This window comes from Lissotriton helveticus, chromosome 1_1 (genome assembly GCF_964261635.1).
Source record: "Lissotriton helveticus chromosome 1_1, aLisHel1.1, whole genome shotgun sequence".
Lineage (NCBI taxonomy): Eukaryota > Metazoa > Chordata > Amphibia > Caudata > Salamandridae > Lissotriton > Lissotriton helveticus.
The window spans coordinates 50,312,490-50,326,657 of NC_136057.1; positions in this window are offsets into that span (position 1 = coordinate 50,312,490).

Consider the following 14,168-nt stretch of genomic DNA (forward strand, 5'->3'; position numbering starts at 1 on the left):
ATCGCACACTATTAGTGTCGGGAATTCACGTTCTGCATTTTCAAGCGCCATCTTTAAAGATCTGATTTCAGCTCGCTGAGCCAAACAGTTTCTCAATGATTCAGTTTTTGTAATTTTCGGTCTGAATTTACCGCAGAGCCAGCGACCTTTAACAATCGTGCAGGCTGCATTGTAGGATTTATCATCTACATTGTAGTGCTGTACAAATCTGTCTGTATAGATTATACAAGAGTACTGTTGGAGAGGCAGAATTTCGATTGCCAGAGGATATTCTTCTTCATATTTTAAATCATTCAGTTTTTTCATGTTCGGGACAAAATAGTATGTCACGTCTTCTGCAGCTAGAGAATTTTCCCACTGTATCCATTTTGGATCTAGTGCCACTGTTTTTGGATTTACTGGGCTGAATAGTGCCTCCAAGGCTGATTCTGCTGTGAAAACAGTTATTCTTTGGCCTTGGGCTAGGGCTCGTTCTTTTGCTACAGCAGTTTGAACTGCCTTTACAGTATTTTCTGTAAGACTGAATGTTTTTTCCGCTTGTGTGTACAAGTGTGATTTGTATGCTATTGGTACCGTTTCTCCCTCATTAGTTGTCAGGTACGTGAATCCGCATCTTCCTGGGATGACCCGGATTACAAGGTTGCGTGTATTGTCACGTGTTTCTAATTTTGTTTTAGCTAACATGTCTGTTTGCAGTGATCTCAAAATTTCTGTGTGTTTTTGAGTCCAGTTGATTGGTTTAAAATCAGGTTTTATTAGTTCTTAGAGAGGTTTAACCCTCTCTGCATAGTTTAGAATGTAAGTTCTTCCGAAATTCAGGAAGCCTAGAATCGATTGTAAGTTCTTCCGCGTTTTTGGTGCTTGGAGTACAGCGCACTCTCTAAGAAGTTGTCTGCGAGGCTTTTTCCTTCACTTGATAATTCGTATCCTAAAAATAAGACAGTTGGATGGGCAATTCGTGACTTTTTAAAGTTGAATTTGTAACCCTCTGCTGCGAACCCAAGTATTATGGTGTTCACTCTTTTCAAGTGAGTATCCAAGTCGTCGTCTGTGAGATAAATGTCATCGACATAAGATAATGCCTCATCATATATTTGTAGTAACTCTGTTACTCTGGCTGAGAATAATCCTGAGCTATTCTTGAATCCCTGCTTTCCGGTGCAATATTTTGACAAAAGAACCCATTAGAGATGTCTAATGTTGTTTTGTATTTTTTTGCGAACTATATTATTCATTAGTGCCGCACTGTACGTATTTTGTACAGCAAATGTTTTGCAACATGAGTTAAGGTGTCTGTAGTCCAAGACTAGATGATATGAATCGTCTGGTTTGGAGACAGCAAACAAAGGATTGTTCATTTGAGAGGTGCATGTTTCGATCACCCCTTGGTATTCAAGTTGATCTAAGATCTCCCTGACCTGTGTTTTAGCTTCTTGCTTAATTGGGTACTGCCTTTGTGCAGTAGGTTGGCATTTTAACTGGATTTTGTGAGGAGGAGAGTCCTCGTCCCATCCTACATGATTCTTATATAGTGCAGGAGCTTGAGCTACTGCCCATTTTCTTGCATATATATATTTAGTGTGAATTAGAATATGATTTGAGAAGGCAGGCATAATCATTTCTTCGCCATGAGGGCACTCCCTGACAAACTCTGGGGGCCAATCTTTCTCAGCTAACAGGATGTCATAGCCCTTTGAGAGGTTATCCCAAAACAGACCCCTTATTTTCCTAGTCTTATCTCCCTCTATACGCAATGTTATTTTGTATATTTTATGAGATTCGCTAACTCTGGTATCTGCAGTTTCCACTTGAATGTATTCATTTGTGTCCACTGTCTCCAGATGATTCATCAGGATCTTGCGAGCTATGCTGATTTCTGCTGCGCTGTCTAGCATCGTCTGTGCCCACTCTCCGTTTTTCAGCTGTGTCCTCAGTATCCTCGGCATGTTTGATTACTTTATTACTGGCTACCTTCTTTCTTGGAAATTGTAATTTTTTACTTTGAGCAGGTTCCTTGTCTTTGGACTTGGTGTGCTCTTCCCTTGGATCTGACCATCCTCTTCTTTCCGATTTCTGCGAAAAAGATCGAGAGGGACGTGTATCAATATCTTGATATCTATCAGGCTTTTTCAAATTATCCCTATTTCTAAGGTTGTATCTCTTTTCAGAGGGCTCCCTTTGGGGAGACTGGTGTTCTCAATTCGGAGTTCTTTCTCTTCGCCGAGGCGACCTTCCTCTGGACTGGAAATCTTTTTCTTTGGGAGTGGATTGTTTATTTCCATCCCAGCTCTTTTTAGGAGTGTTTAGATTATTTTTAATAAATAATTTTTCAGGATTTTCAAGTAGTTGGGGTTTTACTGGGTTCCCACCCAAACTATCTCTACCTAGTTCTTCATAGCATTTCTCTATGATTCTGGCAAGCTCAATAGGTTGATCTGTTATATCTGTTTCTTTCAATTTTTGGCAGATCGCCACTGATGCTGCTTCTCCTTTTATGTTGGCTAATAATATAGCCGAGACCTGCTTGAAGTCTTTCAGTAATTTCATACCAAGAGTTAAAGCAGGTTTTGGACCGTATTCATTCAGAATTTGTTTTAGCACATCTGGTATTACCATCATGGACGGAACACCATGTGTTTTTGTGTAAATGGAAACAAAGACTGTGCCCCAAGTGTCACAGTCCTCCACATGTGGTGCGACCCCCATTGGAAGGCAGAATTCTGTGTTTCCTCAATAGGGGTAGTTTTCGGGAATACTGCCTCTATTTGAGTTATTTTCTGTGCCAGCCAGAATGGAATTTGTTCCTGTTTTGCGGGTGTTTTCCCCAGACATGAATGTATTTTCTGTGGTGTAATTTTATTTGTGTTTCCCTGATGAGGGGTCAGCTGTGGAATATTAACAGCTGGTTGGACTGTTGCAGTCCTTATTACATATTGGACTAATTGCCTGTGAATTTTAATCAGTAATTTTAGCTGTGCTAAAAGTTCTTCGCATGACATTTTATCAATGTCTGGATGTGGTGTGTAGCTGGCTAGAACCGGCCACGTTGCTCTTGGTCTACCTAATGGACCGAGCCTGGTGATGTGATCATTATGTTTTAGGGCGCCTTTAAACCAGAGCAGGTGCTCTTGGTAATTTAGTGGTATTTCAATATCCTCGAAAGGAGTATATTCATCCGGTGGTTCCTCTATTTTGTAATAGTGGAATTCGTGGTTTTGTAGCGTTTGCCGCTGGAAAGTATATCCATGAATAGAATACCTGTGTCTGCCGATATTCGTGTGCCTCTATCACGAAAATGACTGTACCACCTCGTGATGTCAGTCCGTTTTCTATAAGTTTTAAAGTTATAGTTTTTCTTATGTTGACCGGAATGAGGATAGCATTCTGGTCATTCTGTAGGAGACTCGTGTCATCCTCTATTAGTTGGGCTGCTAATATAGCAGCATCCCTATCATCATCACTGTCTGGCATTTTACTGTCAGAAAGGTTTTTTGTTGCAGATCAGGTTTCAAGGAGACAAAGATTAGGTGCACAATATTTTGGAACACTGTATCCTTCAACCAAAACTCTACATAGGAATCTCTTTCTACTAAGTTCCGGCGGACATTAACCTTTCACCCACTCCAGACGTCTATTGGAGTATTTACGGGAGAAAGGGTCTGTGTGAAAAAGCACGACTGAGTTACTCTAACGTCTTGCGTTAGTTTTATCGCCTTACCAAACGTTGGGCGCCATGTAGTGTAGTTCCTATTTTCCCTATAGGCCCTGCGCATTGGAATAACTTAAACAGCAGTGTAGACGTAGGACTGAGGTCTTCTAGGTCTCTACTGACTATGTTAGACTTAATTTAGGTTTGCGCCAGCTAGCTCAGAGGTCACTGGAAAGTTTCTTGACTGAATAGGAAGTGATCAGCTTTCCTGGCTCAGACAAGAAGGGATTCAGCTTCCGACAACCACATAAACATGACAACTTTGCTCCCTCAGAATAAGAGTCAATCTCTAGAGTCGTGTGAAACAATAGACATCTATTTCACTCAGTCAGTTGTGCAGATTTAATTTCACCAGGGTGCAGAGAATAGAGAGACGGGCGTTTTCAGTAAAAGATATTTATTGAGCAGTCTTCCTTGTCATGCAAGAGAAATGAATTGCCACAATTGCAAGACTTGTTATAACGTAAAGTGCGTACAGTAAAAGGAGTATTACGAAATAATACTGTAAAAGCATTGATATGGTTTCTTAGCCATAAGACACTTTAAAATGGATAAAATATATATACATATATACATAAGCTAACGTGCTCAACTGGTGCTTCTAAAATACGCCTCCCCCGGTGTACCTGACCTAAGCCTAATACGTGGGAAAGAGTAAGTAAGTAGCAGTTTAAGTTAAGTAGGTTTTTGTTGCCAAGGATCTGTTCAAGAATTCTCTCTAAGGGTTTAGTCAGCACTGTACCTTGGGAATAGAATGTAGGAGGTCTGGTATCTCCCTCTCAGGACTAGATATTCCAGTCACCCGCAAGCGTAGGCTGGAAACGCCGGAGCTGGATTTTCTCGGCAGGAGAAAAGACAGCGTCTTTCTCAGTGCGTCAAAGAGGAGGGGCAGCGTCCGTGGGCTTCTCGCTTCTGCTGGGCTCTCGGAAAGTAGATTAGCTGCTCTGCTCTTCTCCAGAATCACCACCGCGTATTTGCTTAAGGCAGCGTTGGTATGTTTATACCTGAAAGGTGCCGAGTTTGACGTAAGGTTTGGACATAAGACGTCAATAAAGATGTCACTAAGAACTGGTCATTCTTACAGTGCTCGCAGGAGTTCTATTACAAATCAAAGCAAGCGGGGCTTTCCCAGGTTGCTGGGGGTTTGGTGTGTCGAAAGAACTCCGTGTGCTCTCTGGGAATCTAAGGAAGTAGCTTCTGCTGTGTCATGGACTGCAGAGGCGATTTACTGAAAATATGGCTCTGAATATTATGCCATTATAGTGATTTTTTTTTAACTCTTTATTCGTGACTGTTTCAGGATGACATACATTTCTGTTCAGTTGCACATCATATCACTCAGCAGTCTTTTCCATTTACTTAACCATTAATTGTGGGGGTATAACATTTCAGTTGTGAGTTACTTATCATAACATTCCCCGGATGCATCCCAAATATGTGTTTCAAACACCATAATCATGGCTTCCATTATTGGCAAACCCCAACTGTCCCCCCCTCCCCGCCCGCCCACCCCCTGTCTCCTGGTTGGTCTCTCTCCTACACCCGATATCCCGGGCCAAGGTGGCTCTGTCCATCTGTAATTTGTTTAAGGTCCTAGGTCTGGTCTAGCCCCAGTGAGTTGCCTCATTGCTCGTGAGCCTCAGTCCCCCCTGCCATCTGTGTAAGTTCATCCCACCGGGTCTCCTGGGCTGTCCAGGTCTGTCTCCTCCAGTTCTATCAGCATTAGGTCCCATTCTTGTGCTATGGGGTATTTGCGAAGGCCCTTGCTCTCCTCCTCCCCCAGAGCTGCAGATTCTGCTTTACCCCATTTCAGCATGTCGCTGTGCCACACTGCTACTTGCGGGGCCCTGGGCGACTTCCATCTCATAGTGAGCACCCTGATCGCCAGCACTAGCGCCAGGTCCGCAAACTTCAGTTGTGCCTTGCATGTTTTGGGCCGTTTCCGGTTCCCTAGTAGGCAGGGTAATGCTCCCTCCGGGATCCGGAGTGTTGTTATGGAGTGCAGCGTGTGTTTGATCGTCCCCCAGTAAGTATGTAATTTCGGGCATGCCCATAGCATGTGAAGAATATGTGCCTCGTCTTGTTGACATCTCGGGCAGCAGTGTGCAGCGGTAGGGAACATCCTGTGCAGTCTCTGGGGCGTAAGGTAAGCTCTATGGAGAATCATGGCTTGTATGAACTGAAATTCAACATTCCTAGATACCCTTCTATGATGACCTAGAACTATCTTCCACTCTCCGTCCGATATGTCTTCACCCGCGTCTACAGTCCAGGTCTCCCTGAGTGTGGCGATCGGCTACGTCACATGTTCTCTGATACTAACATACTGCCATTTCACTAGGTGTCCCCCGTGCCCATATAATGCATGAGGTGTACTAACTCGTGTTGATCTGGTTTTGTACGTTGTGGGGCCCAGGTCCGACGCATGTAGTGCGTTACCGAGGCGTGTAGGAGGTATAAGCGTGAAGGGGCTCCCGTGACCTGCACAAACGAGGCATGGTCCAGTATGGTGTCGTCGCCGAACAGGTCTCCCACCCTGTCCACCCCGGCCTCCGTCCAGGGGCGTAGTCTGCGCTGTGTTAGCGTCCCCTGTGGTGTTGGGAGCCCCAGTAAAGGTATATTATCCGCATATGGAGAGGTCCCCGCCGTGTATGACAGCGATTTCTTTCAGCAGGTCAGGGCCACATGCAGGAGGGGGTGGCAGTCTCTGGGAATCCTAGCGTTGGGCAAGAGGAGGGAGTGTAGGTCTCCACGTGCTAATTTGTCCGTCGTGTAAGCGATCTCATGCAAGTCTCTACCCGCCACCCATCGGGTCAACCATTGGAGCTGGCTGGCATAGTAGTAGCTTCGCAGGTCCGGTACGCCCAGACCGCCCCGTCTGGTGTTCAGTTGCAGTTTTTTAAGGCTGATTCGTCTTCTCCCCGATCCCCATATGAGGCTGACCAGTAATGTATCGAGTGTGGTGAAAATCTGTCGCGGGAGCAGGACCGGCAGGTTTACAAAGTAATATAATATGCGGGGGAGCAGGACCATCTTCGAGACCGCCACCCGTCCCATTACGGATAGGGGTAGGGACGTCCAGAAACCTATGCTACCTCGCAGGCCAGTAATGGCCTTACGGATATTACCGTCAATTTGAGCCTCTGGGTCCCGGTAGACCTGAATCCCGAGATATTTGAACGTGGTTGGTGCCACTTGAATTTCATAGGCCCCGAACTGCATGTGGGGGGGCTGTTGGCCCTCTCGGAAGAAGAAGCCCAGGGACTTTCCCGGGTTTATAGCCAGTCCAGATATGATCTCAAAGCGTCTGAAAACAGTCGCCAGGGGCGAGTGGTCCCCTCGTAGGTTCCGGAGAAATACCAAGATGTCGTCAGCATATATTGAGACCATGTGATCGGTGCCCTCTACTGGTATGCCTTCCTCCGCAGCTCTATTGCGAAGCGCAATAGCCAGGGGTTCCAACGTCAGCACAAACAGCAGTGGCGACAGTGGGCAGCCCTGCCGTGTGCCCCTATGGACCTCATAACAGTCAGATGTGTGTCTTCCCGTGCGTGCCCTAGCCGTCGGGCCTGTGTACAATAAGCGGATCCATTTTATAAGGGCCTCTGGGAACCCAGAACGATGCAGGACTTAAAACATGAAGTCCCACGTCAGGGAATCGAAAGCCTGACGGAGGTCAAGGGCTATGCAGCCAGCGTGTGGTAAGTTGTGAGGTGTAGTTATCATGAGAGCGTGGAGCCGCCTCGAGTTCTGGGAGGTACTCCTCCCTGGAAGGAAGCCACATTGATCAGTATGGATCAGGCCAGGGAGGTGGTGCTGAATCCGCATGGCAATAGCCTTACTAAGGATCTTATACTCCGTGGAGAGCATGGATAGGGGTCTGTAGTTACCCACATCTTGAGCGTCCCTGCCGGGCTTCGGGACAGAGATCACCAAGGCCTGCATGGTGGTAGTCGGGAGGTGGCCAACCTCGTAGGCGGTGTTGTAAATTTTCTCCAGGACGGGGGCCAGCACATCAGCGTAGGATTGATAAAATTCCCCTGGCAGGCCATCCATGCCCGGGGTTTTGCCCCGGTTAAGTGTATGGATTGCTACCTTTATTTCGTGTTGTGTTATAGGCCCGGCTATAGCCGCCTGGATTCCCGGGATCAGCACTGGGAGCGTTAGTTCATCTAGGAATCCCGTCATGTCCTCCCTGGGCCCTACAGAGGGGGGGTGTAGAGGTTCTCCAAGTGAGTCTTAAATACCGTGTTAATCCCCATTTGAGTGTGCACCTGTGTACCCGCTGCGTTCCTAATCGTCATTATGGTAGGGCTTTCGGGGGCATCCCGAACCAGCCGGGCAAGCAGAGCGCCGGATCTTGTCGCCTCCGCCTGTTGTCTTTTCAGATAGGCCCCATAGTCCATCACCCTCAGGGTTTCTAGCAATTCTGCGTGGTCAATATTACACTGCTGTAGCTCAGCTGTACGGCCAGGGTCCTGCCCCACCGCATTTTCTAGGTCGCGCATAGCTTACCGTGGATCTCCTGTCTGGCTCCCACCTGTCGGCCTATAGCAGCCCCCCGTATTACAGCCTTCATTGCGCCCCACACCACTAGGTTCGAGGATGCAGAATCCCAATTGGTATTGAAGTAATCAGTTAAGGCGTCAGCTATATGTGCTCGAAACGGGCCATCCTCGAGCAGCGCAGGGTTAAGCCTCCAGGTAGAAACTGGTGAGGGTACTCTACCCCAGTGTAGGTCAATCGCCAGCGGCCGGTGGTCTGAGAACGTTTTAGCAAGGTAATCTGCTGTGGCGCACCTAGTCACTACAGAGTTAGAGCTTACAAACCTATCCAATTTGGTATGTAATTTGTGTACAGGGGAGTAGCATGAGTATTCTTTGTGTGTCAGGTGCAGTGTGCACCAGATGTCCGCCAGTCTCCAACCCCGAAGCCACGTCCCAAATGATTCTGATAGTTTATGTATTCCCGCCGCCTGGAGGGGGGGGGGTGTGATCTGTCGAGGGTCACATCTAAGATCATGTTCCAGTCACCTCCCAAAATCCAGGGGGCGTCCACCCAATCCGCTAACACCCGGCCCACTGCAGTAAGGAACCTATCCTGGTCAAAATTCGGGGCATAAATGCTGCCCAGTACTACCACCTCCCCGTCCAAGGTGCCCCTCACCAACACATAGCGTCCCTGTTCGTCAGTCCGCCTTTCCAGTTCCACAAATGGAGTACCATGGCGCACCCATATCGTGGTCCCTCTTGAGAAGGCAGAGTATGTTGTAGAAAAAACAGTACCCCTCCATTTCTTTCTTAATAGGAGTGCCTCGGAGTGTGTCAGGTGTGACTCTTGTAGGAACACTATATGTGCCTGTTGCCGTAGCAAGAAAGCGTGTACTCTGTGTCTCTTCTGCACTGCCCCCAGCCCTCTCACATTCCAGGTGACCAGCCTATACTTTCCTTGTGTGTCAGCCATAGCCCCGTGTTGGTGTCACAAGTAGTGTTCCCATATGTCCTATTGAGTGATTCTTCCATGCCCACCAGGAGACAGTACCCTCCCTATCCCAAACCCCAACTGTGAAGGCGCAGCCTCTAAACCCTGCTGTGCCGAACCAGAAACATTGGAACGTAAGTAAACAAGTAACAGTGCATACGCTAGTGGGGGGTCGGCCAAGCACCTGCCGTGTCCATATTGCCATGCTCGGTCATGTCGCCGGCTCAACGGCGCCGCCGGGAGAGTTCTTTCGGAATTATGCAGTGTATGTAGCCACGTCTCGTGGAGTGGGGGGAGGCAAAGGGTCAGGGGAGGGGAGGGGGGGGACAAGGGCGGCCTCAGACTGGCAGAACCAGCCCGTTGCAGCTATGTGCCTCAGGAGCACAGGAGGCGCAGGAATCGCATTGCACGATCCCCGTATCTGAGTCTCTCTCCCCATCCAGGGTAGGCCGCACGGTGCTCGCCAGCAAATAAAGGGCCACATACATATTCTGAGCAAGCATATTTCCCCTCCTCCCCCATCCCCGCCGCCCCCCTAGTTCATACGGAAAAGGATATCGTGTTGTATTCAAGTCTCAGGTCTGGTTCATAGGAGGTATTACTCTTGGGCATTGTCTATAAGTTCATCCGCGGCTCTAGGCGTCACCGTCGGAAATAGGATCATACTGCTATCCGAGTCCGAGTGTACAGTGCTATCCTCAGTGTCTGTGTTGATTGTCGCACAGTCGTCTCTGAAGGATCCCACCACTGCCACTGCATCAGCCTGTCCCTGCTTTTGTTGGTGGGCGGTCGGTTTGCGCTGCTTCGGATGAGTGCGTTGGGCGCCATTCTCGGTCTCCCCTTGAGTCGAGTCTTCCTTGGATCCGTTGCCCGTTGAGTCCTGCGTCGGGTCCAGTCGCTCCTCAATGTCCATCACCTCCATCCATTCCTCCACGTCCGTGGGGCTTTCGAAAAAGTGAGTCTTCTTGTCGTGATCACCTTTAGGCGTGCAGGGAACAATAAGGCGTAGCGCAGTTTAGCCTTTTGGAGCCTCTGTTTCACTTCATAGTATGAGGACCGTTGTTTTTGCACTTGAGTGGAATAGTCCGGGTACAGTGAAATTAGTTTATTCTCCCACGGTATGACCGATTTGATTCTGGCTTGATTTAGCAGCATGTCTCTATCCCGGTAATTTAGGATCCGGACAATAAGCGGCCCTGGTGTCTGTCCCGGTTTTGGCTGGCCAGTTGGGATTCTATGTGCCCTCTCTACACAGAAGAACGGCGACAGACCCTCAGGGGCAACGTTATCTCGGAACCACTGTTCCATGAACTCTGCCGGCCGGGACCCCTCGCTTCTTTCCGGCAGGCCAATAACGCGAATGTTATTGCGCCGATTGCGCCCTTCCGTGTCTTCCACGCGTTCCAGCAGGGTTTTCACTTGACGTTGGATCACTTGGATGGAGTCCGTGTGTTCCGCCACTGTCGGGGCGAGTTCAGTTATTGACAGACCTTGATCTTTAACTTTATCTGCATGCCATTATAGGGATATGTATTGATTATAGCCGTATAGGGGCATACGGTCACAATATTGAATCGGGTTCCTAGATAAAACACATCACCCCGACCTAGCACCAAACGAAAGACATTAAGTCAGATACCCTGGTAAGGTAGAAAAAGACAAAAAGCAGACACGTATTGGCAGCAGAGATATCGCAGGTATATTACTGGTTGTGATGGAATCTCTATAATAAATGCTGCAATCTTCCAACAAATGTTTGAACCATCCCTAGGAATGTGGCAAAGATAACTTAACAAACAGAAAAGTAAAGACAGGAGTTGGAACTTAAGCTTCTCCAGTGTAAACTGGAAAGTACTGTCAAAAGGAGTGTGAATGGAGCTGCATTTGTTATATTTTCCTTTTTCTTGGTTATGGAGGATAGATCAGACTGTGAAAACAGTCCTACTATCTTGCAAATTGAAATATCAGGAATCCTCAGAAGCTTACAAACTACAAAGAAAGAAGAAGCTTCTAGTCTGCAATACCAAAACCCATGTTTTTTTTTAAAAGGTAATAATGATAATCTGGTTAGACCTTCAACAGTGAGGTTTTTTCTTTTTTCGTTATCCCACCTGTAAGAACTATAACACATTTTTAAAAAAATAAAAAATTGATATAAAATCGTGCTCTATTCAGTTACCAGATGCCCAACCTAGCCGTCCTGTACAATCAATCTAACAAATAGAAATAGAGGTAAGATCTTCTATATCCAATCTACTGACAATAGGTACAGATGTAGCCAGTCTAAGGACACCAATTCGGTGCTTAGACACCCACCAGCGATGATCCGTAGAGTTAATACCGTCCTATATAGTCAGCCAACGACCATAGAAACTGCATTTCCTCCTTTTGCTTCTTAACAAATAGTCACCTTAGAAATCAATTAATAGAACCTGAGAGTTATTTGCCCGTCTCGGTTTATTCTCACAAAACTAAAAGAATCATTGTCCTTCTAGCTCACCTACAATCTGAATACACCCAGCAACCTGAATAAGGAAATAAAGAATCCATAAACAATCAATATAAGTAAGTCAAACCATAAGCCACCGCAAAATCTTAAAACCAGAGTAAGAAAGAAATCTGACTGTTAATATTGTATTAAACTTTTTCCATTATAGTACAAAGTGAATAGAAAAGCCCCCCTCAACCTTGAGGACACTCATCGATAAGCCTTACAGAATAGAACAAAGGCCCTTAGAACAACTAAGTAAGTGCAACATTCACTCACCAAATCGTTCAGGTTTGAGTGCTAATCCTGTATGTACAGTTTTTGTTAATTGCTTGGAAAGGATGTTTTAATTAAATCACCCTGTTTTGCGATGTACCTTAAGACAAAGAAAGGACGCAGATAGAGCTTATAAGACAATAAGTCATAGAACCAACCGAACTATAGTGCGAAGAGAGTTTACTAAAGCTTAAGAGGTCATTAGTACTAGAATGTAAAGCTAATAAAAATATTTGTTATCTGTACTTCCACATAGATTGCTTTTAACCGTACAAAAAGCATTGTCCTGAAGAAGGTGTTCAAGCCAGTTCACCGAAACGCCGCGTCGACAATGATTGTGCTTTTTTCCTTTTTATAAAAAATGTATTATGTTTTTATTAATTGAATGTAATGATTTATTCTTATGTAATGTCAATGAATGTAAAAAATTGTTTAAAATACAGTTTTTTCAACTAAGAATCATTCTAGTACATTATCTTTTGACCTCTTACTTCTTTACTTTTTACCTTGTGTGTTAGAAAATTTTGTTGATAATCCATAGAAATATTGTGACATCTTCCAGTATAAATTGTAAATTTGTTACCATATGGGGTGCCTCATAGCAAACTAGCCCTCAAATTAGGTTGCAAGATAGTAGGACTGTTTTCACAGTCTGATCTATCCTCTATAACCAAGAAAAGGGAAAACTTTCTTTTTTCAACTGACCTCAGACCCATTCCCTTTTCGATAAGAAGGGTGTCTCCTTAAAAATTTTTGACAGCTACATTTGTTATATACTTCCTTAAGCGTTACCTTTATTAGATACTTCCTGGACCTTTACCATTATTATATACTTCCTAGAGCGTTACCTTTATTATATACTTCCTGGAGCGTTACCTTTATTATATACTCCTTTATTATATACTTGCTGGAGTGTTACCTTTATTATATACTCCTTTATTATATACTTCCTGGAGTGTTACATTTATTATATACTTCCTGAAGCATTACCTTATTTATATACTTCTTGGAGTGTTACCTTTATTATATTCTTCCTGGAGCGTTACCTTTAATATATACTTCCTGGAGCGTTACCTTTATTATATACTTCCTAGAGCGTTACCTTCATTATATACTTCCTAGAGCGTTATGTTATGTTATGTTACTGGGTGTTTTGTAGAGCGCTCAGCTGCTCAAAGAGCGTCCCGGCGCTATAGATCCTCTTCACAAACTACCAGCAACCAACAAGACAGCCAAACGGTACTAGAAATCCAAGGAACAACTTACAGAACAAAGAGATACGTTTAAGTCCTTTTCTAAAGGCGGACAAATTAGGGCACGTTCGCAGCATCAGGGGCAGAGTGTTCCAAAGATGGGGGGCAAGGTAGCTAAAAGAGCGACCTCCACAGCGAACACGTCTCACTACCGGTAGGTGTGGGCGGAAAATCCGTTCCGCTCGCGGATTTTGCGGATTTTCGGGAAATCCGCAATCCGCGAGATTTGCGAATTTCCCGCAAAATCCGCAAATCCGCGAGCAGCGGATTTTGCTCGCACTGCTCGCACTGTTCGCGTGAGTTCGCGCCCCGCGAATAAGTGCAAAATTGCAGAAATACGATCTTAGCAAAACTGAAAGTAACTACTTACCAGGTTCAAAAGTTCAGGCACATCATTAGTAGCCATTTCCTGTAGTGCTTCCTGAGGGGCCCCTCCAGAGTTCAGTTGCCAGTTGAAACTATTATGTGACCCTGCTCTGAACCTCAGAATAGTTACACATATGCCACAAAGGTCCTGAATTACAGCTAAGGGAGACAAGCAGGAGCCAGGCTGGAAGTTAAAATCCATTAATCAGCCCCTAATTCATTATTGTCAGTTGGGGCAGGGCAGGTGTTGTAACTAATTTTGCAACAATGAAAGCACTTAGCAAGTGCAAAAGATCACTAATCAGGGCGCACTAAGGAAGCAGGTGCCAGCTAAAAAAATATTCTGTGACACATTAATCAGCCCCAAATTAATTCAGGTCACTTGAGGCAGGGAAGGTGTGCTTTGCTTTGCCGAAAATAATGTACACTGGACAACCAGAGGGTGTGGTGATGAAACAGAGGGTGGCATGGGTGGGCCAGAGGGTGGCATGAGTAGTCAGAGAGTGGCAGTGGTGACAGAGAGTGGCAGTGATGAAGAAGAGTGTCCCAAACAGGCTGGACACGTAGAAACAACAAGTTCGCAAAACTTGCGACC